At 55.7% G+C, this 24,530-nt stretch overlaps 1 long non-coding RNA gene across 2 annotated transcripts in view; it reads right to left on the reverse strand.

The window, feature by feature from the left end:
- Positions 1-6,105: 6,105 nt before the first annotated feature.
- The window catches only part of LOC141582562 (uncharacterized), a 72,779-nt gene continuing 54,354 nt past the window's right edge, over positions 6,106-24,530 (reverse strand). The window contains exons 2-3 of one of the 2 annotated variants that reach the window (XR_012515434.1): positions 14,376-14,608; positions 6,106-8,587 (exon numbers count right to left, since the gene is read on the reverse strand). This is a non-coding gene — a long non-coding RNA (uncharacterized LOC141582562). The remainder of the gene's footprint in view (positions 8,588-14,375; positions 14,609-24,530) is intronic. The other variant, XR_012515435.1, reaches the window with a different exon arrangement.

Raw genomic sequence — 24,530 nt, forward strand, 5'->3', positions numbered from 1 at the left:
CTTCTCTCTCTTCTCTCTCCCTCAGTCAGGGGTTCTCAAACTCAAGTGGGAAGCTATTTCTCTTGCAGATGCTGCAACGCCCCATCCCCACCCCTCCCTCAGAGATTCTGAATCTTCAGGCCCATAGAGGGTTGGGGGTCATGGGTTCAGACACAGGCTGGGGAAGCTGGTAGGACCACACTTAGAAAAGAGCCAGGAGACCTTGGGTGTCACTGCCCGCCTCTGAGCCTCAGTGACCGCAGTGTGAAATGGGGTCTTGGGATGCTAAGAGCAAGGTCAGCCTAGAGGAGAGGGATGGGGACAGCATGTGAAACTGACATGAATGCGCCTAGTCCTTGCTTTCTCCTCACCTGCCACGCCCCCACCTTCAGTATCCCTGTGTGCGTCGGTCTGTGCTGCGCTCTTTGTCCCATGGGTCTCAGTGGCCACCTCTGCACCAATCAATCCCAGACTGGCCTAAAGATCGTAAGCTGTACTCCTGGCCTTGGTAGTGGGTAGGGCAGGTGTCTTGCCTCATTTTTGTTTTGTTTTGTTTTGAGACGGTGTCTCACGCTGTTGCCCAGGCTGGAATGCAGTAGCCTGATCTCTGCTCACTGCAACCTCCACCACCTGGGTTCAAGTGATTGTCCTGCTTCAGCCTCCCAAGTAGCTGGGATTACAAGTGCCTGCCACCAGGCCTGGCTAATTTTTTGTATTTTTAGTAGAGATGGGGTTTCACCATCTTGGTCAGGCTGGTCTGGAACTCCTGACCTCATGATCCACTCTCCTCAGCCTCCCAAAGTGCTGGGATTACAGGTGTGAGCCACCGCGCCCGGCTGTCCCGCCTCGTTTTGTAGGAGTGTCTCAGTTATTCTTAGTGCTTTGCTCGTTCTCACTGATGTTTGGATTCAGCTTGATAAAGCTCCATCAGAAAGCCTGTCGGGTTTTCATCAGGAATGAGTAGAATTGACATGAATTCGGGGAAAATGAATATCTTTATACTGAATCTCTCTATACAAGTTAATAGCTGTCTGTCTCTTTGCATTCACTTAGGTCTTTTATTTCTTATTAAGGATATTTTTTAAAGTACAAAATTAGAAAGAAGAGGATAATGATGCCTTTTCTACCTAACGCCACGCTGCCCAGTGATCCCGCAAGCCACCCATTCCCTTTTCAGCCACGAACCCCCCCCCACCGCCGCCGCTGTACCCCCTTCCTCCATCCTAGCTTTCCTTAGGGTGAAGCAAATGTTGAGCATCTTCTTTAAAGTCTTCCAATAACTTTTCTGTCTATGTTTTAATTTTCAAATCATTTTAGATATGTTGCAAAAATAAGTTGCAAAAATAGCACAGAAGGGGCTGAGCACAGTGGCTCACGCCTGTAATCCCAGCACTTTGGAAGGCCAAGGTGGGCAGATTGCCTGAGCTCAGGAGTTCGAGACTAGCCCAGGACAGCATGGTGCAACCCTGTCTCTAATAAAATACCAAAAATTAGCTGGCCATGGTGGCAAATGCCTGTAATCCCAGCTACTCTGGAGGCTGAGATGGGAGTCGCTTGGACCCAGGAGGCGGAGGTTGCAGTGAGCTGAGATCATGCCATTGCACTCCAGCCTGGGTGACAGAGTGAGACCTTGTCTTCAAAATACACACACACACACACACACACACACACACACACACACGTATATATACTTGGGCATGGTGGCATGTGCCTATAATCCTAGCTACTCTGGAGGCTGAGGCACGAGAATCACTTGGACCCAGGATCATGTCACTGCACTCCAGCCTGGGCAACAGAGTGAGACTCTGTCAAGACAGACAGACAGACAGACACACAAAGAAAAGGAAAGAGAGAGAGAAAGAGAGGAAGAGAGAGGGAGGGAGGGAAAGGAAAGAAAGAAAGAAAAGAAAGAAAAAAAAGAAAGAGAAAACTGGCTAGGCGTGGTGGCTCAGAGGCTGAGGCAGGCAGATCATGAGGTCAGGAGTTCAAGACCAGCCAGGACAGCATGGTGAGATCCTATTGCTACTAAAATACAAAAAAAATTAGCCATGTGTGGTGGTGCGTGCCTGTAATCCCAGTAATTGGGAGGCTGAGGCAGGAGAATCGCTTGAACCAGGGAGTTGGAGGTGGTTGCAGTGAGCCGAGATCACGCTGCTGCACTCCAGCCTGGTGACAAAGAGAGACTCCATCTCAAAAAAAAAAAAAAAAAAAAAAAAAAAAGAATCATCATTTTCAAAATCATCATTTTCAAGTGTATGATTGTTGGTTGGTTTTTCATATATTCTTTTTTTTTTTTTTTTTTTTTTTTTGAGACGGAGTTTCGCTCTTGTTACCCAGGCTGGAGTGCAATGGCGCGATCTCGGCTCACCGCAACCTCCGCCTCCTGGGCTCAGGCAATTCTCCTGCCTCAGCCTCCTAAGTAGCTGGGATTACAGGCACGCACCACCATGCCCAGCTAACTTTTTGTATTTTTAGTAGAGACGGGGTTTCACCTTGTTGACCAGGATGGTCTCGATCTCTCGACCTCGTGATCCACCCGCCTCGGCCTCCCAAAGTGCTGGGATTACAGGCTTGAGCCACCGCGCCCGGCCGGTTTTTCATATATTCTTAAGGTTATACAACCATCACCGCTTTCTAATTCCGAAACATTTCATCACACCAAAAAGAAAAGTTAACCCATTCATAGCCACGCCCCAAACCCTCCTCTCCCAGCCCCCCGCAGCTGCTAATCTACTCTCTGTCACTATGGATGTGTCTATTCTGGACATTTCACATACATGGAATCACATCATATGTGACCTTTTACCTCGCTTCTCGCTTAGCATCATGCTTTCGAGGGTTATCTGTATTTTAGCTGTAATTAGTTTTGTTGTTGTTGTTTTGATATGGAATCTTCCTCTGTCGCCCAGGGTGGAGTGTGAGACGCACTCGGCTCACTGCAACCTCCACCTCCAGGTTGTTCAAGTGATTCTCCTGCCTCAGCCTCCTGAGGAGCTGGGATTACAGGTGCCCGCCACCATGCCTGGCTGATTTTTGTATTTTCAGTAGAGATGGGATTTCACCATGTTGGCCAGACTGGTCTCAAACTCCTGACCTCAAGTGATCCACCTGCGTTGGCTTCCCAAAGTGCTGGGATTACAGGCATGAGCCGCCGCGCCCTATGATTAGTTTCTGATAGTGATTCAATGTAGGAATATGCTTTCTCTGCTAAATTTCGTTCATAGTTCTAAGGCTTTGCCAGTAGATGATTTGGGGTTTTCTATGACTAGACATACACTTGTAAATAATGCCAGTTGCATTTTTCTTTTCCAGTCCTTATCCCTTCTTTTTTCATGCCTACTTTCCAGTCTAGGACCTCAGGTACAATGTTGAGTTGACTCATGGATGAGGGGCAAACCCATCCCTGATTTTAAGAAATGTGGGCTGGGTGCGGTGGCTCACGCCTGTAATCCCAGTACTTTGGGAGGCTGAGTTGGGGGTGGGGGCGGATCATCTGAGGTCAGGAGTTCGAGACCAGCCTGGCCAACATGGAAAAACCCTGTCTCTACTAAAAATACAAAAAATTAGCTGGGTGTGGTGATGGGCCCCTGTAATCCCAGCTACTTGGAGGCTGAGGCAGGAGAATCGCTTGAACCCGGGAGGCGGAGGTTGCAGTGAGCTGAGATCATACCATTGCACCCAGCCTGGGCAATAAGAGACTCTGTCGCAAAATAAATAAATAAATGTGTCCATTGCCCTTTTCAGAACTGTTTGTGCTGGGTTTTGTGGATAATCTTTTAACAATTTAAGGAAGTTTCTCTCTTTTTTTCTTTCTTCTTTCTTTCTTTCCTTTCATTCTTTTCTTTCTTTCCCTCCTTCCTTCCTTCCTTCCTTTCTCAGGGTCTCACTATGTTGCCCAGGCTGGTCTCACAATCCCAGGCTCAATCAATCCTCCCACCTCAGCGTCCCAAGTAACTGGAACTATAGGCACACACCACGACGCCTGGTTAAATTTGTATTTTTTGTAGAGACAGGGTTTCACCTTGTTGCCCAGGCTGGTCTCGAACCACAGGACTCAAGCAATTCGTCTGCCTTGGCCTCCCAAAGTGCTGGGAGCCACCATGCCCAGCCTAAGGAAATTCCTTTCTATCTCCAGTTTGCTAAAACATTTTTATCATAAGTAAATGTTGACAATTATTTCCAGTGCCAAGATGATCATATGACTTTTCTCTCTTAATTGATTAATGTGATAAATTCATGAACAGATTTTTTTCAAACGTAAAATGACCCTTACATTTTTTTCTTTTTCTTTTTTTTTTTTTTTTTTTTTTGAGACGGAGTTTCGCTCTTGTTACCCAGGCTGGAGTGCAATGGCACGATCTCGGCTCACCGCAACCTCCGCCTCCTGAGTAGCTGGGATTACAGGCACGCGCCACCATGCCCAGCTAATTTTTAGTGTTTTTAGTAGAGACGGGGTTTCACCATGTTGACCAGGATGGTCTCGATCTCTTGACCTCGTGATCCACCCACCTTGGCCTCCCAAAGTGCTGGAATTAAAGGCTTGAGCCACCGCGCCCGGCCGACCCTTACATTTCTAAGATAAACTCAGTTTGGGCATGATGCATATATCTGTTTTGCTAATATTTTATTTAGGATTCTCACTTCTAACTTCACAAGCTGGGTTGGTCGGTGGTTTTCCTGGGAATGCGCTTTGTAAAGGGAAAAGTGTGTTCTCTGATATCAAGTGTCTCTCAGGATCCCTCTCTCCCAGTTTCTGTCTCTTTCTCAGAGTCTCTATCTGTTCCTCCTGGTACACACTGCTTTGGCTTGAGGGTGGTTGGCCTAGGGGGTGTCTTCTCAGGGGACAGAGGGTGGGAGTCTCCACCAGACCCCAGAGGGAGCCACCGAGGACAGGAGCAAGAGGCTCTGGGACCGGCTGAGCAGTGATTGCTCCTGGGCCCCTCGCTGAAAAGGGAGGCTTGACAGAAACCCCCGCTCCGTTACTCTCAGCCCCACACACTCAGCCCTCAGAGGAAGTGGCTAAAAAGCAGCTGGGGTCAGGGGTTAATGACCCCATTGTGCTTAGCTCTGACGGATGGCCCTGCTTGTCAGTGGCAGCCCAGGGACACCCCCCTGCCCCTCAAGCTTGGGGGCCCCGCTGGCCTTTGATAACCACTGGGGGCCACCTTTCCCCGCTGGGGGGTGCCAGGCCAGCCTCTCTGGTGGCGTGTGGTCTGCTGAGGCCCTGACATGTAGCCTCCACCCCCTCTCTACACCCACCCCATTCTCTACACAGGGCTACAGGGAGCCACACTGGGGGGTTCTGACTGAGGGAGCCGCCCAGGGCCCTCACCCCATCAATCTCGGGTGCCTGGCACCGGCTGGGCCACGCCAGCCCTGTCCTTCTTCTGGACAGTGGTGCCCTCAGAAGTGACCTGGCGAAGCCCAGCTCTCCCACATTTTAGATGGGGAAACAAGGGATGACTCGGGCAGGAACCTGACCAGGAGTGGAGAAAGAAAACGGGAGGTGGAGGTGGCAGTGAGCTGGGACCATGCCGCTGCACTCCAGCCTGGGCAACAGTGTGAGACTGTCTCAAAAAAAAAGTACGGTGTTTAGACTTGGTAGTTTGTTACTTGTGTGACACTGACCGTTGACCCTTCAAACATACTTGTGACCCCAGGTTCCTCCTGGTGCTACTGAAAAAAAAAAAAAAAAAAGCCAAAAATCCTGGTAGGCATCATTTTTAGTTGCTCTGTCATATTCTATCATAGGATTGTGCTATGATGCATTTCACCAATTCTCTAATGGTGTTTGTTTGCTTGTTGAGACAGAGTTCTGCTCTCACCCAGGCTGGCGTATACTGGCGTGATCTTGGCTCACTGCACCTGTGATGGCCACGCCTGGGCTCCTCCCTCCACATCTCAACTGAGACTGGGAGGCCCATGCTGCCCTGGTGCCCAGGGACTGTGACCTCCCAGGTTCAAGTGATTCTCCTGCCTCAGCCTCCCAAGTGGCTCAGATTACAGGCACCTGCCACCACGTCCAGCTACTTTTTGTATTTTTAGTAGAGACAGGGTTTCACTATGTTGGCCAGGCTGCTCTTGAACTCCTGACCTCAGATGATCTGCCCACCTCAGACTCCCAAGTGCTGGGATGACAGGCGTGAGCCCCCAAACCTGGCCATAATCCTCTCCTGTTGATTAAGATTGTGGCTAGTTATTCACAATCAGACACACTGCAATAGAGCTCTTTGGGCATGAATCTTTATTTATACCTAGTTTGCTTTAACAAAGTGTCATACAAATGTAGCTGCCATTTGCATCAGGTCATCAGAGCCACCAAGCCAGCAGAGCATCTGTGTGCCCTGCAACAAGAACCCATGGGTGTCATATCTGTGTTAGACAGTAGCTCTAAAGCATCCCTTAAAATTGAGCTGCAGGCTGGGCTCAGTGGCTCACACCTGTACTCCTAGCACTTTGGGAGGCCAAGGTGGGCAGATCACCTGAGGTCAGGAGTTTGAGACCAGCCTCACCAACATGGAGAAACCCCATCTCTACTAAAAATACAAAATTAGCCAAGCATGGTGGCACATGCCTGTAAACCCAGCGACTCAGGAGGCTGAGGCAGGAGAATCGCTGGAATCTGGGAGGCGGAGGTTGTGGTGAGCTGGTACCGTGCCATTACAGACGGGGACTTCCACTCAGCCCAGCAGTGGCATGCGGGTCCTCTCCCAGCTCCACCCACCCTTTTTGGTCCCCAAGGCTTCCTTCTTCTGGGGCCTTCAGTAGAGACCGCAAACCCCCAGAAGCCCACACCCCCAAACCCCTCCTCTACTGCAGAGGAGAGGCCCCCCCAGTCTCCCCTCCTGCAGTCAGCCTTGCAGCTCTCAACCCCCACCACCCCTCACCCACTGCCCTCCTGGGAGTGGGGGCCCCACCCAGCCGCAGAACCCCCACCTCTGCAGGAGGTCCTGTTCCACTGGCCCACCCTCTGCTGTGCGATCAGCAACTCTTCTCTCCTCTACCCGTTCCTTCCTCTCAGCCCAGAAAACAACAGCTAGTGCTCTACCCCCACTTCCTTCCCAGCTCAGCTTCCCCAGAGAACTGTCTACTAGGTCTGTGTGCTTCCTTCCCTCCTGAATGCTCTCGACCCTTCCACAGCATGGGAAGCCACTCTCCCAAACCCTCTCCTCGTCGATGCTCCAGGTCACTTTGCTAGCCACCCACCCTCCTGGATAGCGCAGCTCCTCGTCCGACCCCTCCAGGTGGGTCGGGCGGCGCAGGCCTTCGGACCTCCTCTCCCTTCCTCTTTTCGTTCCCCCACTGGCTCCCACCCAGAGGGCCCTTGGAGCCTGGTCACAGCCCCCATCCTGGCACAGGCCATAGGTCGGTCTCGGCCCCTGGGTCGGCACAGCCCTTGGGCACCAGGGCAGCCTGGGCCTCCCAGTCTCCGTTGGGATTTGGAGGGAGGAGCCCAAGTGTGACCATCATCCTGGGCCTCCAGCCCATGACCCGCAGAGACCAGGACTGGGAGGAAGGTGGCCACTGTGTGCTCCTGGACCTGAGAAGGAGAGGCTGGGGCACCAAGCTTCTGGGTGATCTGCTGGCTGGGCCCGTGTTTCTCCAGAAAGAGCAGCTGAGACCCTGTCCCATCCCATCCCTCCCCAAACCCTCCCCAACGTCGTAGGCAGCAAGCCTCCAAAAATTGGTGGTTAGGATTTACTGCTTCCTGAGGTGACGTAGTCACCCAGGGCAAAAATGTCCAGGTACAAATATTCTCTTTTTCACTCTCTTGCTTTTGGGTAACAGCTGTATTCAGGTGAAATTCGAATCCCATACAGTTCGCATATTTAAAGCATTCAGTGGTTTCTTGCAAATTCATGGAGTTGTGCAATATCTTCACAGTCATTTTAGAATATCTTCATCCCCCAAAAAAGCAAGCCTGTATCCATTAGCCACCATCCTCTCAGCTCCTAGCCCCAGGCAGCCCCTCACCTACGTTCCTTTCTCTACAGATTTGACTATTCCAACATTCCAGACTTAACCTCTCTTGCCTCAGTTTCCCCATCTATAAAATGGGGGTGATAATGGTGCCCCCAATTTGATAATGGTTAGCTGGGAGGGTTCAGTGAGTTAACGTGGGGATGCAGGATGAGCTCTGCACAGAGTCAAGGCTATGTAACGTCTACTGTCCTTATTACTTGACCTTGTCTGGGTCTCCGGGGGCTGGAGCCCTTCCACCGCCCACACGCCTTCTACTTACCCTATGAGCTCATTCCGCCCTCCCCTCCCGGATCCTCTCCTAGACTCCAGACATCCCAACAGGCCCTCCCCAAGCCTGTCTGTCCTGCTGTGTCCCTCACTCCGGAAATGGAATGACCTTCCACCTGGTCACCTGGGCCAGAAACTAAGGGGCATACTTGAAACCTCCCTCCCCCTGTGCCTGCCCCCCGCCATCTGGCCCATCAGTCTGGACTGCGTCCTCATATCCCCGCGCTGGCAGCTGCCCTGATCAGTCCCTGCCACCAGCACTGGTCACCAGCCTGGCTGTGGGGTTCCGTGTACTTCCATCCACCACTCACTGGCCACGGGGCCTCAGGCAAGTCACTCCTCTCTGAGCTGCCGCCTCCTGGAAAATAAAACAGGGGGTAACTACAGCGCAGTCTTCCTCCACTGTGTTGAGGAGACATGAATGAAACACATGAAGAACTTCAACCCTTGATCAGCATCACTCTCGTCACCGTGTTCTCTCTCCCCTAGCTGACTTGATCACGCCTGACCAGGGTCCTTACCCCCAGCTCCCCCTTGGCACATCTGCCACGATTTTTTTTTTTTTTTGAGACAAAGGAGTCTCACTCTTGCTGCCCAGGCTGGAGAGTAGCGAGTGGCATGATCTCCGCTCACCGCAACCTCTGCCTCCCAGGTTCCAGTGATTTTCCTGCCTCAGCCTCCCAAGTAGCTGGCATCACAGGAGCCTGCAATGACGCCCGGCTAATTTTGTATTTTTAGTAGAGACGGGGTTTCCTCCATGTTGGTCAGGCTGGTCTCGAACTCCTGACCTCAGGTGATCTGCCCGCCTCAGCTTCCCAAAGTGCTGGGATGACAGGCGTGAGGCCGCGCCCTGCCTCCTCCACGTGTTTTATAACAGCTGGCATTATGGAGCGCTGATCATGTGCAGGACAGCTGACTATATGAGGAGACCTGGCCTTCATGCTCCCTTCACTGTCACGACACGCCCACAAGGCAGGTGCCCGTGTCCTCGTTTTACAAAGGAGGAAACTAAAGCTGCAGGACCCCCGGTAGGGCTTACCCATTGCCTCTGGATACACCGCTGGCACCTGTGTATTGATTCAAAACACTTACTGAACACCTACTGTGTGCCGACACTGAGCTAGGTGCTAGGAAAACAGTAATAAACAAGACAGGCATACAGCCAGCCCATATGGTGACGATCTTTCTACAACACAAATCTGACTCCCTTGAAATCCTCTAGTGACCACCTCACTGCCCTCAGGGTCCTGTCCACCTGCCTTCCCAGGGCACCCCTGGTCCTCAGGAGCCCCCCTGCTGACCTCTATGGCCGCTTTGCTGACCACTCCTCCTCCTGCTGGCTCTCCCACCACCGTGGCCAGACGCTGTGCTCCAGCCCATAGCCTGAGGGGCCTCTCCTCACCAGCTTTGCCACTCATATCTGCTTCCCTACCCTTTTCTCAATTTCCTTCTTTCTTTTGAGACAGGGTCTCCCTGGAGTGCAGGCTGGAGTGCCATAGTGTGACCTCAGCTCACTGCAGCTCCGACCTCACAGGTTCAAGTGACCCTCTAGTCTCAGCCTTCCAAGCCGCTGGGACCACTGGGACCACCTTCGTACACTACCATGCTTGGCTAATTTTAAAATCTGTTGTAGAGACAGGGCGTCCCTATGTTGCCTAAGCTGGTCTCCAACTCCTTGGCCTCAAGAGATCCTCCCACTGCACCCTCCCAAAGTGCTGGGACTACAGGGGTGAGCCACCACGCCTGACCCCATTTCTCAATTTCATTGCCTGCAGAGCTTTTACTGTCTCTTGAGGCTTTCTTCACAGTCACCTCCTCCAGGAAGCCTTCCTTTCCCAACTTCAGGTTTGGAGCTCCTGGGTAGCTCAGGCCCCTCTTGCAACACATGTGCTCTTCACTGATTTGCCTGCCCTCCTTGAAGGCAGCCAGGGTTTCGCTGAACTCAGTGGCCCTGGCCCTGCCCCTGCCCTCCACCCAGTCCAGTGCCAGGTGTGTAGGCTTCCTCTCTGGGTGTCTGTGCCCGGCTGGGACGCCAAGGTGCTTCCTTTGTGCCTCTGCGGAGGCAGAGCTGGCGGAGGGGCGGGAGCAGCTGAGCGCAGCCTGCCAGGGCTCTGGCCCCTGGGCCCAGGTGAACTGCCCAGGCCTCCATCCCTCCCCTCCCGCGGCACCAGCTCTCTCAAGGCGGGGGTGGCTGCCCTGGAAAAAGAGGATCCGCGCTGGAGTCATCTGGATGAGCGCCCAGTCCTGGCTGCGGAGCCTCTCTGTGCCTCAGTTTCCTCATCTGAAAAACGGCATCATCAGCCGTCCCCGCCCACCTTGCCGGGCTATGAGGGGACGTGGGCAGGGACAGTGGTCAGAAACTGTGTCCCCAGAGGGCAGACACCTCGTGGTGTGGCCCCTTCCTGACATCCCCACCTCGGGAATGCGTTTTAGTTTCCGAAAATTCTGGTACGTTTGGTTTTAGGCTTTGCGTGGCGGGGGGTGGGGGCCAGCCCCGTCTGGTGGCTCCCGTGGGTGGGAGCGGGTGCGGAAAGGGCTCCTTCTGGAGGGGCCGGGTCCCAGCACATCCCCGCAGTCTTCGGGCGGGAGCTGCGCCCTCCGGGGGGCGCGGGCCGCGGGACACGAGACGGCGGAGGGTCGCGTCCTGTCCAGGGCGGGGAGGCGCCTGGCGCGGAGGCTGGGCGCGGGAGGGCCCCGCTGCTCCCTGGGAGCGAGGTGGCCGGGGACGTCCTGCGGAGCCCCAGCAGCCCCCCGCGACCGCCCCGGCCCCGCGAGCCCCAGGGAAGCCGCGGCCGCCCCGAGGGCCGCGGACAAGATGGCGGCCGCGCGTGCAGGCGCCGGCAGAGGGAGGGCGCGGTGGCCGCCACGGTCCGCGCGCAGCCCCGGGGTGCGGGCGCCGGCGGCGTGGGGAGGAGGGAGGTGGGTGGGTGGTGGGGGGCCGGGAAGAGCCAGCGAGAGGGGCCGGGAGGGGAACAAAAGGTCCCTTTGTGGCGCGGCGGGAGAAGAGGAGCGCATTACCCAATGCCCAGAAGCCATGTTGGTAACAAGAGACCCATTCTCTGCCTCCCTTGGAAAACAACTCGGAGCAGAGAGAGACGGGGAGAGACTTAACCCCATGGGCGCGGGCACAAGGGGCCCGAGGCCACGGCGGAAGGTAGGGAGGAGCGAGGGCACACTTGGGGCCTGGGCGGCCAGATCTCCCAACCCGCCCATCCCGTCCTGTCTCCCTGTGGTTCCCGGGTCCAGAGCCCATCATGGCCGCCAAGTCAAACCCCAGCCTCCCTGTGACCCGGCCGGAGCCATGGCTTCCACCTGCCTGGCCCGGCCTGGTCCTTTCCCGGGAGCAGCTTGCTTCAAGCTTCAGGGCCTGGCCCACCCTAACCTCAAGAGGACACCCTCTGAATCCTCACATCCCCTGGCTTCAGGTCCCAAAGCTGGTCGTGGTCCCAGGGCCACCAGGCCTCCACTGTCCTCCTGATGCCGACAGGGAGCTTGTCCCTTCCATCTTTGCACAGTATGCCTGTCAGAACGTTTTTCCTAACATTTAATCACATCGCTTCTTTCCCCACCCAAGCCTTCTCCCCTTCCCCCACCTTCTACCCCGCCAGCACTGGCTCTCAGGCTACCAGAGAGGCCATCTGATCACAGGCAAGGCGTTCTACAAGCAGCTGCTGTTCGTGAGCACCTCCTGTGCTTGGGGCGCTTCCCACAGGCTGCCTTGATGACCCCTGCTACCTCCAGCCAACCTGCGTCAAGTGAGCTTCTGTCCTTCTGCTGAGGCTACGAGTTCAAAAAGCACCTTGCACAGGGCCACACATCGGAGGCACTAGATGAACGAAAGCTAGGAAGTGCTGGGAGGCTGAGGCAGGTGATCACGAGGTCAGGAGATCGAGACCATCCAGGCCAACGTGGTGAAACCTCGTCTCTGCTAAAAATACAAAAATTAGCCGGTTGTGGTGGCACATGGCATGTGCCTGTAGTCCCAGCTACTCAGGAGGCTGAGGCAGGAGAATCCCTCGAACCCAGGAGGCAGAGGTTGTGGTGAGCTGAGATCCCGCCACTGCACTCCAGCCTGGGCAACAGAGCAAGACTCCATGTAAAAAAGAAAAGATAGGAAGAGGCCAGGCACAGTGGTTCACAGTTGTAATCCCAGCACTTTGGGAGGCCAAAGCAGAGGGCTGCTTGAGGCCAAGGGTTCAAGACCAGCCTGGGCAACATAGCAAGATCCCTTCTCTAAAAAAAAGTAAAAATTAACCAGGCGTGGTGGTGCACACCTGTAATCCCAGCTACTCAAGAGGCTGAGGCAAGAGGATCACTTGAGCCCAGGAGTTTGAGGCTGTAGTGAGCCAAGACTGTGCCACTGCACTCTGGGCTAGAAGACAGAGTGAGACTTTGTCTCTTAAAAATAAAATAACATAACATAAAAAAGAGTATGGTTGCTCATTAGGAGAATAAAGAGATCCATGCTTCCTTCCTTCTTTCCTCCCTCCCTCCCTCCCTCCCTCCCTCCCTTCTTCTTTCCTTCCTTCCTCCCCTGGTTGGGCACCGGCCGTGTGCCCAGCACCGTTCCAGCTCTGGGTCTATGGCAGTGGACGTAACAGGCCGCCTTGCCCTCACAGGGCAGATGTTCTCCTCTCTCCTCAGGAAGATGGACAGTATACAAGTAACCCTACAAGCTAACAGCAGGTAGCCATGAGTTCCAGAATAAAAAACAAAGCAGGGTGAAGGTGGAGAGAGATGGGAGGGGGGTTATATTAGATACGGTGGTCAGAGGAGACCCCTGCGAGGAAGGATATCTGGGGAAAGAACGTTCCAGCCAGTGGCAACAGCACAAAAGGCTTGGAAGGGAATGTGCAGTTGAGTTTAGGAACAGCCAGGAGGCCAGTGTGTGGGACAGGGAGTCAGACACGTGGCGTTGGAGGACCCAGCTCTGAACGCTGGGGGAAGGCTCGACATGAGGGACACTTAGGGGCTGTGAGCAGGGGTTTGGGGGGGTGTTGTCTGAGCTCCATCGCAACAGGACTCTCTGGAAGTCAAGGTCAGAAGCTGAGAGACCCACAGGCCTTGGCTGCAGCCGTCCTTAACCCCTCTCTCCCATCCCTTGCAGCCACTCCTCCCCCGTTTCCCACCCCTCCCAAACGAGATCCAAATCATTCTTTCGGTAAGTGTTTACTGAGCATCTAGTATGTGCTAAGAATGGGCCTGTTTCTCTAGGACAGGTTCCTAAGGAGAGCAGCCTTGCCCGTGGGGGCAGTTCACTAACGGGGGTCCCAGACCCCTGAAGGGGAAACTGGCCTGTGGACTGCCCTAATTGCATAGAAGGAAGTCTCTTCTTGAGGGAGTTTTTATTTTTTTTTTTTTTTTTTTGAGACGGAGTTTCGCCCTTGTTACCCCGGCTGGAGTGCAATGGCACGATCTCGGCTCACCGCAACCTCCGCCTCCTGGGCTCAGGCAATTCTCCTGCCTCAGCCTCCTGAGTAGCTGGGATTACAGGCACGTGCCACCAGGCCCAGCTAATTTTTTGCACTTTTAGTAGAGATGGGGTTTCACCATGTTGACCAGGATGGTCTCGATCTCTCGACCTCGTGATCCACCCGCCTCAGCCTCCCAAAGTGCTGGGATTACAGGCTTGAGCCACCGCGCCCGGCCTTGAGGGAGTTTTTAAAGCTTCTCAAAGGGCTCTGAGGACATTCCCTGCCCCACCAGCCTCATGATGCCATGGCCTCAGCAAATAGCCTAGAAAAGCCAGGGCTCAGCAGGGCACAGTGGCACACGCCTATAATCCCAGTGCTTTGGGAGGCTGAGGCGGGCGGATCATCTGAGGTTGGGAGTTCGAGATCAGCCTGGTCAATATGGCAAAACCTCTTCTGTGCTAAAAATACAAAAAATTAGCCGGGCATGGTGGTGGGTGCCTGTAATGCCAACTACTTGGGAGACTGAAACAAGAGAATTGCTTGAACCCAGGAGACAGAGGTTGCAGTGAGCCGAGATTTTGCCACTGCACTCCAGCCTGGGCGACAGAGCGAGACTCTGTCTCAAAAAAAAAAAAAAGAAAAGCAGGGGCTCAGTGCCCACCCCCCACCGACCTCAGGCTGGTCCCTGGCCTCCCAGAATCTCAGTTTCCTCATCAGTAAAACCACACCCACCTTGCAGCTTTCTGGGTGCATCAAAAGAAGGCAGCTTGCCCTTCAGGGGCAGGAAGGGCGCTCTGAGACATGAGGCTGCAACTCACGGTCACCCGGCTGGGACGGGGCAGCGCCTCCCACCTGCTCCACAGGGCTTCCCTGCTCCCCTGCTGCTCCAGTGGCTCGGTGGTGCCTCAGTTCAGCCGTGGTTATGAAGCAGACACGTATGAAGTGCCTGCAGTGTCAGGCAGCACCTGGAGAGTGAGGTGGGGCAGTCACGAAGAAAGCAGCGATGGTGGCAGGGGCTTCAGATGGCAGAAAGGCCGGTGGGCAGGAGAGGGAGGCTGTACGGCCCAGAGGCAGGACCAGGCTAGACCGAGGGACGGCAAATGAACAGAAAGGAAACGAGTTCCTGCTAGGCCCCCTGCCCTGGGCAGGGAAGACAGCGAGGCCTGACTTCCACCTGCCCCGCTGACTTGCCGCGGAGCCTTGGGCAGGCCTGTTAGGCCTGAGCACTCTCATCTGTCAAATGGGCTCATCCCCTGGTCCCATAGGATGGTGCTGAGTATCAGGCAAGGTGAGGGCGTGCACACACCAGACTGGGTGTAAAGCCCTCAGAGGCTCCTGCTGTTAACAGTTAATGGGCTCCAGACGTGCACCATTTACAGAATAACCCACTGCGGTGAGTCTGTGCCACAGGCGATGCCACAGAAGGGTATGCGACTGAGAGAGACAGACAGAGCGGGAGAGAGAGATGGCTATGACAGAGAGCACGGAAGGCTTCCTGGAAGAAGCAAGACCTACACTGTGTGTGTTATGGAGGGATGGGCAGGATTTGCAGCGGCCAAGAGGTGCGGGGAAAGCTCGTAGGTGGAAGGACCAGCACAAGGGAAGGCTAGGGAATCTGCCTGGGGAGCAGGGAGGGACGTCAGCCCCCTGGCTAGCAAGATGGGATGGGGAGGTTGGGGTGGTGTCCTGTAAAGTCCCAGCCCTTCCTAGGCCAGGGCCCCGGATCTCACCTCCCACCACTCCCAGCCGAAAGCTCCCAACTGGTTTCTCGTCTGGCCTCTGCTCAAGCCATGCCCCCACTTTGCTGGCTGCTTCTGACTCATTGTTCCGAGCTTCGCAGGCACAACCCCCTCCAGAAAGCCCAGGCTGACGGGTGTCCCCTGGGATTTGTTCATTCTGTCCCAAGGGGAAGCTGCTATCATTATCCCCATTTTACAGAGGGGGACATTGAGGCTCAGAGAGAGGTCCAGGGCTGCACAGCTGGTGTCAGCGCTGGGATTCCGACTCAAAGTGGCCGGGCTCTCCTTTGAGCGCCTCCGCTGCCTCCCCACCCCTCCTGTCCTGGGCACTCTGGTCTCAGAGCCAGCGCCGGAGGCTGCTGGTTGCATTATCCCCTCCCCTGCTTCTCGGAGGAGGAAGCTGGAGCCCAGAGAAGGGTTGGGACCTGCCACGCAGCCAGGAAGTGGCCGCGCAGATTCCGAAGCCAGGAGTGGTTGACCCTACTCCTCCGTGACAGGCTGGGGAGGCCGCCAGGCCTGGGGCTCAGGGGTGCATGGAAGGGAAGAGCTGTGACCCGGGGCCCAGTGAGAGCCCGGGGCAGCCCTGGAAGGCGGAAGCCACCACCAGTTGGGACGGGGAGCGGGCTCGAGGAGCTGGAGGACAGATAGAGGTGTCGAGGTGATGAGGCTGACACGGTGGGAGTGGGAGCAGAGGAGGCAGAAGGGGCTGAGGGCTGACAAGGGTAGCCGGGAAGACACCGAGGGGCCGTGCCACGTCTTAGGTGGTGGGGCACCCCGCCCTGTCCGGGTTTGGCCCCAGCCACTTGACCCCTAGGATGGTGCAGGGAATCGGGGTCAGTGGCGGTCACGGCCTCTCTTGACTCCCAGAATCAAAGGGGTTGGGGCCCCAAGTGGGCAGCACACTCAGAGACAGCGTGGGTCACGAGGAGCCGCCCAGCGCCAGCCCAGTGCCCTCGTCCACGTCACGCCCTCACCCGGCGAGCACAGGGCGGAAGCCTCGAGGCCCTTCCACGCGGCACTGTCGTCAGTCAGCCGAGTCACATGGGGGGCAGGCATCAGGGCCCTGGCGCCTTCCGGTGGCGTCCCCACCTCCGCCCCTCCCCTCAGGATCCTGCCACAGCTCTTGGAAAACAACTGAGGAAATCAAGTGGAAACACAAATCCGACACCCAGTCCCGCCCGCTCCCCGAGGCCAGCTCCCACCCCCACCCCCACTGCACTGGGGGAGCCAGCTTGGCCTCAGAGGCTGTGCCAGCCCAGCAGGGCTTGCCCAGGCGAGGCCCCGTGGGCACCGGTGATCAGCCCTGGGCTCCCCAGCAGCTGGGCCTAACTGTCACCCCATCTGGTCCTACAGAACCGTCCCCACCCCAGAGGGACTGGGCAACCAGGCTTGCGCCCCCTACAACCTCTAGACTCTGGGATCCGGAGTCAGGGAAATTCCAGGCCCGGCTCTACCAACCTAGCTGGCCGCCCTGGGCAAGCGCCTTCCTCTCTCTAGGTCTCAGAGTCCTCGTCTGTAAAATGGGAGTGCTAAGCCATGCCCCGTCCCCCTGACAAGGCTGGCGAAGAAAGACAGCTAGAGAGGGCGACTCTGTGCAAAATCTTGAGATTTTGTCCACTTTCTTGTTTTGGTTTTTTTTGAGACAGGGTCTCACACTGAGGCCCAGGCTGGAGATCATGACTCACTGCAGCCTCAACCTCCTGGGTTCAAGGATGGCTCAAAGATGTTGCTTTGATGATTACAGAGAGGTGTTGCCTCCCAGCTTGAGGAAGTCAGCCCCATGCGTGGGACATGCCTTATGGACGGCAGTAAGGGATTCCTGAGGCAGCTCGCCTCTGACCAGCAGCCCACAGAGCCTTCTCAGCTTGCCTCCCCGACTCCCACCTTGGCCACCCCTCCTGTCCCCAAAGGCCTTCATAACCGCACACCCAGGCAGCTTCCTTGCTGAAGCACCCTCTCCACTGAACTCCTGCTCGGTCCTCAAGACCCAGCCGACCGTCCATCTTCTGTGACGTGTCCTGATTCCAGGCAGCGTGAGGGGTGTCCGCCACCCGATGTAGGTTCCCACAGCACACTGCATCGATGTGTCCCTGGTCCCGGTGTGGACAGGGCCTGGGCCTCAAGCATCCTGGTTTCTCTGCCCCATGCCCAGTGCTGGGCCTAAGGAATAGCAGAGCTCAGTGGACTGTGTGCCTGACTCTAGGCAGAGAGCCGGGTCTCTTGTGGGCACACTCAGCCGTGAGGCAGCAGCTCAGCTCCTGGCTGATAGATTCAAGGGCAGGTGATGGATATGAAGCAGTTTCCCCTGCCAGGTACCCGCTGTGCGTTTCTGGGAGGACCGTAATGGTGGAACTCCAGAGATCTCCTGGGAAGATGGCCATGGTGGAAGGTGAGAGGACACTGATCAGTTAGAAAATCACAAAATCTACCAAGCGCAGTAGCTCACACCTGTGATCCCAGCACTTTGGGAGTCCGAGGCAGGCGGATCACGAGGTCAGGAGTTCAAGACCAGCCTGACCAACATGGTGAAACTCTGTCTCTACTAAAAATACAAACATTAGCCGAGTGTGGTGGTGGGTGTCTGTAATTCCAGCTACTCAGGAGGCTGAGGCAGGAGAATCGCTTGAACCCTGGAGGTAGAGGTTGCAGTAAGCCGAGATGGCACACCATTGCACTCCAGCCTGGGCAACAGAGTGAGACTCTTTCTCAAAAGAAAGAAAGAAAAAGAGAGAGAAAGAGAGAGAGAGAGAAAGAAAGAAAATAGACAAAATCAGGCCAGGTATGGTGCGGTGGCTCGCACCTGTAACCCCAGCACTTTCTGAGGCCAAGGTGAGAGAATCGCTTGAGATCAGGAGTTCAAGACCAGTCTGGGCAACATAGCGAGGCCCTGTCTCTACAAAAAAATTTGAAAATTAGCTGGGTAGGGTGGCTCGTGCCTATGCCTCCAGCTATTTAGGAGACTGAGGTGGAAGGATCGCTTAAGCCCAGGAGGCTGAGACTGCAGTGAGCCGAGATCACACCACTGCACCCCAGCCTGGGCCACAGAGCAAGACCCTGTCTCAAAAAAAAAATTTTTTTTTAAGTGGACAAAATCTCCAGACTTCAGACCAAAATGGAGGCCAAGACAGAGGGGACTAGAATGCTGGGGAGGGGACTACGGATGTGTTTTGAAGGAGACATTATCGTGGCTGATGACTAGCCATGGGGCATGAAGGGGACGGATGAGTCAAAAATGACTCTGCAGCGTCACGCCTGGGTCACTGGAGAACAGTGGGGCCGTTGATGGGGCAGGGAAGAGGGGAGGGGTTGGTCTGGGGGCAGGATGGTGACGCGGGTTTAGGACATGGACTCACAGCATTTTTAGGCTGGAAGTAACCTCAGAGGCCACCAGGGTCACACGTGAGGAAGTGGAGGCTGAGTGAGAAGCGGCCGCTCAGCCGGGACACCTGTGAAGCCAGGCGCGTGGGACAGGGTGTTGGTGCTGGGGGGGACCCGGACCGAGGCACAGCATGTGACATCCATGCCTGCCCAGGTCCTGCGCTGGGCTCTGGGGACCTGGTGGCGAATCAGACCCAGTCCCCACCCTTAGGGGCTCACTGATCCATGGAGGAGACGGACATGGCTGTAATTACTACCTGGGCTAGGCCCGGCGCGGTGGCTCATGGCTGTAGTCCCAGCACTTTGGGAGACCGAGATGGGCAGATCACAAGGTCAGGAGTTCGAGACCAACTTGGCCAATGTGGTGAAACCCGTCACTACTAAAAATATAAAAATTAGTCAGGTGTGGTGGCACGCACCTGTAGTCCCAGCTACTCAAGAGGCTGAGGCAGGAGAATCACTTGAACCTGGGATGCAGAGGTTACAGTCAGCTGAGATCGCACCACTGCATTCCAGCGTGGGTGACAGAGTGAGACTCTGTCTCAAAAAAAAATACTACCTGGGCTAAGAGGATGGTGTGGTAGGGACTCAGAGTGCCAAGCCTGCTTGGGGCTGGTTGGGGGGACATGGGGGTGGGCAGTAGCCAAGGAGGGGGCATCACTGTTGTCGGAAGTAGGCTCCTCTGAGCCAAAGGCATCTCGTTTCATCCTTGCAACCATCCTGTGAGCTCTGTGGTATTACTGTCCCCATTTTCCAGATGAGTTTGAAAAAGATGAAGCAGACTGTCCAGGGCCCTGCAGATGGAAGGACACCCAAACTTTCGCTCCTAACCCTTTACTTCTTGGAAGAAGTGAGCTAGAACTGAGGCCTGATGAATGAGAAGGAGTTTCCCAAGGGACAAGGAGGGAGGGGGTGATAGCGACACTTGCCAAGACCCGTCTTTCCATAGGCTGGGAATGGTGGCTAGTGCCTATGCCTCCAGCTATTTGGGAGGCTGAGGTGGGAGGATCACTTAAGCCCAGGAGGTCAAGGCTGCAGTGTGCTGGTGGTCTGCAGCCCGCCTCCTTACCTCTTGTCCGGGGACCCTCGTAGCTCTGAAGCTCTTCCAGCCCTCGTCCTGTCCCAGGCTCCTCGCTTCACACAACCTGCCTTTCCCACGCCCTACTGGTGACAGCAGACTGACCTGATGGATTTGTCAAGGGACTGGGCTGTGGGTGGGGTGGGATAGGGCCTGTTCCTGATCCCCAGGGAACCACTGCCCACACTCCCCGGGCCTTCCCAGCACAATCCTTCCCCCACCCCCACCTCCCCCCGTATAGCCTCTTCTAATCCCGGGAGCGACCCTGCAAAGCAAGTCAGCCCACAGGCGTGAGGGTATGCCTGAATCACCCAACGCAGAAGCAGCTGAGCTAAGGCTCAAACCCACGTGGTCTCCGACCACAGCGGTCCCCTGAGCTTGGACAAACCACAGAGTACTTTTCTGTCCTTGGGCTCTGGTTTGCAGGGCACCATGGGAGTGACCCAGACAGAAGGAGGGCTGACCACTAGCAGTCCTGGGCAAACACAGTTTATAACCCAGGGTGTGGCAGGGTGCTGGAGTCAGCTTACACCGGCTCCTGAGAGCGAACTGTGAAAGTCTCTGGAATCACCCAAGCCAGTCGATATTAGCTTGGGAGCTGGAAGCCTGCCCTGATGGGAGTTTTTACACCATGTAAATTGGCAGTCTACCTCTGTGTCTCCCGCTCCTACGGACAGAGCCGGTTGTGAGACATATTTACCAGCACGTGACTGTTCAGAGGACATCTCCTGGCTCCCCAGGGGGCTTCTGGGTTCTCTCAAGCTCCCAGCCTTATCTGGGAATCTCGTGGGAGTCAGTCTTGCTCAAAATCCACTGATATTTCCCACTTGCCACCAATGAAAGCCCAGATTTTCTGGCCACAGCAGGAGGCCCAGCCCATCTTCCCGCTGCCTCTCGACTGTTCTGTTGGTGCCCCCATGCTGGAGCTGAACAGGAACAGACAATGCTTGCCGAAAAAGCCTTGCTTCCTTGCGTTGCTGCTGCTGCGGCACTCACACATTTGCTCATGCTGTTCCCTTTTCCCAAATGCCTTTCCCCCAACTCTGCCTCTTGAAGTCATCTCCAGCCTACAAGGCTCATTCACGACTGGTGTTCAATTAAGGTTTCTTGGCCGAATGGGAAGGAGCTTGGATGAAGGCTCCGCTACCAGGACTGACCTGGTGGTGCCTTGGTGAAAGCCAAGACCCTGGGAAACCCTGCATCCAATCCTCTGCCTCAGGACAGAGACACCCCAAAACCCCCTGCCTTCCCTAGCTTGCTTGCAGTTTTCCAGAGAATGGGGTGTTCATGGAGGGCAGATTGGTCGCTGCTTCACAGATGGCAAAAACAGAAACCAACTTGAACCGTCCAGGTTACCTGGAAACCAGTCCCTTCATTCTGTGGTCAGCCTCAAACTCCTCTCCATCCTTCAAAACCTAGCCCAGATGCTGCCTCCATTGAGAGGTCTTGCCCACTTAGAAGTCCTCTCTTACCCTCTTGCCCCTTTGCCCTGCACACAGTGATCTTTGTACTCATGGCACAGGGTAGCACTTATCTGTCTGGCTACCACCCCACTAGACCATAGCCAGTGGAGACAGAGCCTTATTTAAGGCTTCATCCTCAGGCTGGTGCCCAACAGGCTTAGGAACTGCTCTTTGAACTAACTTGAAATGACTCCATCATGGTGGTAGGTAAGTCATCCTCCACTATCCTTGGCCCTCAGTTCTCCCCTCTGGATAAACCAGACTTAGATAGGGTCATTTCCAAAGAACATTTTACCTCTCCCGTTCTGGGAGTCTGTGATATGCCCCCACTCCTTGTCCCTCTCTAATCAAGTCTCCTTCCCCAAGCTGCAAGCCTTCCAATGGGTGATGCCCCTTCCTCAGCTGCCTTCACCAGCACTGCCCCACCCTGCAGGCCATAGCAGTCTCTCCTCAGACCCCTGAACTCCATTTTTCAGGGTGCTCTCTTCTCTCAGACTATGAGCTCCTCTGAAAGAGCAGAGTCCTCTCCTGCCCAACCCAGGCCTTGCTCACCAGCCAGGCGCACGGTCAACACCCATAAGTGCCCATCAGTGGGCTGTGATGGAGTGGCTGGGGCTTGTGAAGCCTTTGGAGAGTTGGCAGAGTCCCTGTTCAGACGGGCCTGGGAGCTGCTGCCTATCACACTGGGGGTGGAGAGCTACCTCAAGCCCCCAGGACGAACAGCCACATCCCATTCTCTGTCTATTTCATTCAGACCTTCAGAGGGTGTGTGTGCTGGAGTGTGAGTGGGACAGACGGCTGCCCCTTCCTCCCCATCCCACAGAGGGACACAATGGCACGTGGCCGCCGTCCTTGCCCCAATTTCTGCTTTCTCCTCTATCTCCCAAGCACACCCAGAGACAGATGCATATGGATGTGCTACACACACACACACACAGACATGCACAGACATGTATGCACACGCATGCACACATGTGCACATACACAAGCACACTCATACGTGCACACACATGCAGATACACATGCACACACATGCACACACATGTGCACATGCACATACACATGCACCCGCATGCATGCACACCTGCACACATAGGCATAAACGTTATGAATCCCCGTATCAGTCACCCTATACTGACATCTGGAGCACAAGGAGGTGTCTGTGTGCCATCCAAATGTGTCGCCCTCAGGGGAGATCATGTGGAGCTGTGAGAGGGGCTCCCAATCCCTTGTCAGTCTTGAAACCCCCCCACCCTGAGGCAGCGCCATGCAGTAGGACAGCAGCCCACGGGAGCCTCCGCCCCTGGCTCTGTCTCTGAATCACCCAGGTCCCCACCGTTCTCATGTGGTAGCCTCCCGCATCTCTAGCGCAGTCTCTCTGTCTCTCACACACACAGGGCAGTAAGGGAACACACAGAACAAGCTACGGGATGTCAGAGGGGGCAGTCAGTGGGCCAGGAGGTCCCAGAAGGCTCCAGGGAGCGGGTCTCTCGGCGATGTAGACACGAGGGCTTACAACTCAGATTATGGTGCCTCCTCCCCTAAGAGCTAGCTGGGTGATCTTTAGCAAAATCCTAACCTCTCTCTATCTCAGTTTTCCTCTCTAGAACATAGCGGCAAATAATAGCGCCACTGCGTAAAGTGGTTGTGATTCAGTGCGTTTGGTGTCCACCACCCTGTGGCACGCAGTAAGGGCTCAATAAACATTCGTGACTGCCGTTCTAAGTGTGGAGGGGGGTGTCCAGCGTCCCGGCCTATGAGCCCCCCCTGCACTGAGTGCTGGGAAGACACGGAGGAGTTAGTGAGGATGGGGAGGGGCAGACAGGGAGTGGGCCGCTCGCAGGCCTGCGTGGGGAGGCGGGGGAACGCGTGTGTGCCGGCCTGCATATGAGCATTTGTGTCTGGGTGTACTGCAGCAGCAAATGAGGGCAGCGGAGGGGCCAAGCCGCGATGCAGGAGGACTGGGAGCCAGGAGAGGCCCCACATGAGGGCAGATGTGGTCTCAGAACAGCACAGGGAGAGGAGGGAGTTCCGGGCGGAAGGAATGGACTGGGCAAAGGTGTGGACGGTGAACTGCGGCCACGGGGGACGTGCTGAGGAAGCCACACCAGCTTCAGGACCACCCCCACTAAGCAGAGAAGGACAGAGACCTCCTCGAGCTGCTCTTGACCCTCAATCCACATGGGCGACACGCCTCCTTTCCAGGCCTCTACACCTTTGTCTGTGCAATCCCTCCCACAGGCCACATCCTCTGAGAAGAACATGAACTCAGTGTGTTTCCTAGAACTACGGGTGCCCCTCACCCAGCAAGGGAACATGCTGAGGCCTGCAGGTAGGGGAACTCAATAGAGACAGGTGATGAATGAATGAATGAATGAATGAATGAATGGACCACCTGTATCCCCCTAGATGCTAACGAGTCACCTGAGGACTGACGCCATCCTGCAACCCCATGACACACCGCACAGTCCCCCGAGGGACAGACACACCCCACACACCATCACCATCCAGCGAGCCTCGCCACCCGGGCCACATGGAAAGCTGCTGTCTCTCCATGCACGCCCCTCCCCGTCCATCCACCCACCCACACACACTTTCCCTCTTGCCTGGGGCAGCTGGGAGGGGGGCTGGGGCAGGGCAGGGCCAGAGGAGACTCTGAGGCAGCCGGGGTAGGAGACTGGGGGAGGCTGGGAAAGTCCAGGCTGTCTCTTCTGGGGGGCGGTGGGCGGTGTGGTGGGGCGCTCGCAGGGATGGGGGGAGGGAGGAGGGTCGCCAGCCCAGTACAGCTGCGTCCCCTCCCCAGCAGCCTGCCTGGGCACAGAAAGGCCTCTTTGTTCTCTGCCTTTAAAGGGTAAGAGAAACACTTATGCATGGCAAATTAGCCCAAAAATGTATTTCTCTAAAACACCCAATTGTCTCACCAGGCCTGCAGCTGCAGGGAAGTTCCAGGGAGCCAGGGGAGGGGGCGGCTTTGGGGTGACCCTGGGGGACAGAGAGAGGCGGCGGGGAAAGAGGGGCCATCCCGCCTTCCCTCCCCTGCCCTCAGAATCTCACAGTTGCAGAAGGGCACAGCTGGGGAGGGCCCTGGGATCATGGAGACCAGCCCCTGGTGTTATAGAGGGGGAAACTGAGGCCCAGAGAGGTGGTCTGCCTGGCCTCAGGTCACACAGCAGTGAGTGCTGGCTGGTGGCAGAGAAAGGGCTGGGTCCTGGATCTGCTGGCCTCTTTT

Source organism: Saimiri boliviensis, chromosome 21, assembly GCF_048565385.1.
Source record: "Saimiri boliviensis isolate mSaiBol1 chromosome 21, mSaiBol1.pri, whole genome shotgun sequence".
NCBI lineage: Eukaryota > Metazoa > Chordata > Mammalia > Primates > Cebidae > Saimiri > Saimiri boliviensis.